The sequence below is a fragment of the Octopus bimaculoides genome, chromosome 16 (genome assembly GCF_046866305.1).
Source record: "Octopus bimaculoides isolate indiv1 chromosome 16, ASM4686630v1, whole genome shotgun sequence".
In the NCBI taxonomy this organism is placed as follows: Eukaryota; Metazoa; Mollusca; class Cephalopoda; order Octopoda; family Octopodidae; genus Octopus; species Octopus bimaculoides.
Genome location: NC_142943.1, coordinates 39,362,774 through 39,365,273, shown reverse-complemented (window position 1 = coordinate 39,365,273; position 2,500 = coordinate 39,362,774). Strand labels below are relative to the sequence as shown.

Sequence of the window (2,500 nt, the reverse complement as noted above, 5' to 3'; positions counted from 1 at the left end):
CAGTTTCTCTATGATAATACACGTGTCGAAAACAATAGCTCTTACATACCTTTTAATCTTCAACTGGTATGTATCAATTTCTATAATATAAATTGTTTTACTATAAGCGTATAACAATTACTTATTCCATATTCACTTACCTACAGACAATTTCGACTAATTCTTGCAGGTTCATTTTTTGTTAAACCAATTATTATCGTCAACTTCTTAACATAATACGCAGAATTCTCGCATTAATACAGTAGGGTGTTTTGAGGGAGATTTGACTGCTATTTCTACCAGGTCTACCTACCATGTAGAGGTCTGAACTTATTTTTCATTCATAGATTTGCATTTCAAACATTTAACATAATCTTTTCCATAAATCAACTATCGTAAACACATACACACGCGTACGCACGCAGACGCATACACATACACACACACACACACGCGTCCATTTCATATATTTTCTTTCAATTTCTGCTCTCTGCAAATAAAATTTTTATAGATACAACTGCTTTCAAAAATAGGGATTAATGTATAATTTCTTTCTATGTTCATAATAGCTGTTTTCTGACGGTGGTGGGGCGGAGTCAGGAAATTTTCATACAGCTGGAGGCTCCAATCGAAACAAGGAACCCGAAATGATAAGGCTGAGAAACGATGTTATAGACTATGTCTAACCGAAAACGATCACAGTCACATCATCCAAACAGACCGGGTGAAACCGGGCTAAGCTGCTAGTATATATATATATATATATATATATATATATATATATATATATATATATATATATATATATACACACTAGCAGATACCTGGCACTGCTCGGGATTAAAGGGGCCTAGTTTTTTTATTGTTTTAGTTGTTTCGGTCAGGTGACCGCGGCCATACTAGAGCACCGCCTTTAGTCGAAGAAATCGACCCCCAGGATTTATTCTTTGTAAGCCTAGTACTTATTGCCATCACTCGGAAACTAGTCACTGGATGCTGGATTTGGTGGGTGGAGGTGTTTATCTCCCCCGTTTGAAAACTTAAGGACACAGAACGCTTGTGCCAACTAACCAATTGGAAACGGAGTTTCTTGGGGCTAAATAGCAGTAGCATTCTTACATTTCCTGGGACTGCCACGTAAAATTGGCAACAAACCATCACTCTATCGTGCTGCTACTGTATAAGTCTCTCTGAGAGATTTAGAAATGCAATATTTCTAATTATATAAATATACATGTATATAAATATATAGAGGCATATATATATATACATGTAAGTATATATACATATACATATATGTATACATTTATATGTATATACATATATGTATATATACATACACACACATATATATATATACATGTATATATACATGCCCGTGCGGGCATTCCTGTAGTACTTGATACCAAAGTTTGGCACCAGTCCTTCCAGTATTTTCCATATGTATATTATTACATATCTCTCCCGCCTGCGCTCCAGGGAGTAGAGACCTAGTGCCTTCAGTCGCTCCCTGTAGTTCATCTGTTGGACTGTGGCGATCTTTTTTGTATAGTGCCGCTGAATTGCCTCGAGTTCTGCTGTCCGCCTAACACTGTGTGGTGACCACAACTGAGAGCAATAGTCTAGGCGGCTCAGAACAAATGTCTTCCATAGAGTCAACATGACTTTTTGATCCCTTGTACGGAATGTCCTCAGTATCCACCCTGCCAGTTGTCTGCACTTTGCTGTCAACTTGACAATGTGCATGTGAAATGATGCATCACTACACATGTTGATGCCCAGATCTCTTACTGTTTGTGGTTCTGGTATTGCAGTACCTCCAGGCCCTGTGTATGCCAGTTGGGAGGTACTTGTGGTCTTGTAGCGCAGTACTTGAAATTTTTTTGCATTGAACTGCATATTATTTTGCTCTGCCCACTCATATATTGCATTTAGGTCATTCTGCAGGCTTACAATATCATCAGGATTCTTTATTGCCTGAGATATCTTTGTGTCATCAGCATAGCTAGTGACAGTGGCTCTCCGAGTGACCGTGGGCATGTCCAGAAGGGCCACTATGAACAGTAGTGGCCCCAGAACAGTTCCTTGTGGAACACCGCTCAATATTTGTGTTTCCCTAGATAGTTCTCCATTGGCTGCAACTGTCTGACTTCTACCATTCAGGAAGTCATGCAGCCACTCTCCTAATTTACCAGCTATGCCAAGGTTTCGCAGCTTGTGACATATCAAGCCATGATCAACTTTGTCAAAGGCTTTTGCAAAGTCGAGATATATCACATCAACATTTGAATGGTCAAGTAGCTGCTTCAGGACCCAGTCATAATGCTGCAAGAGCTGCGTGAGGCAGCTTCTACCTGGACGGAAACCATGCTGGGTCTCATTCAGCAAGTCATTTTCTTCTAGGAACGCAATCAATCTCCTTCTGACAATTCGTTCCATGACTTTGCTAATATGTGAAGTCAGAGAGATGGGCCTGTAGTTCCCAGCCTCTGCTCTGCTTCCACCTTTATGGATAGGACAT

General features: G+C 39.7%; 1 protein-coding gene across 3 annotated transcripts in view; it reads left to right on the top strand.

Moving 5' to 3' along the window:
- Positions 1–2,500, top strand: part of LOC106869328 (uncharacterized) — a 74,116-nt gene that overhangs the window by 54,389 nt on the left and 17,227 nt on the right. The gene's annotated exons all lie outside the window — the stretch shown is intronic.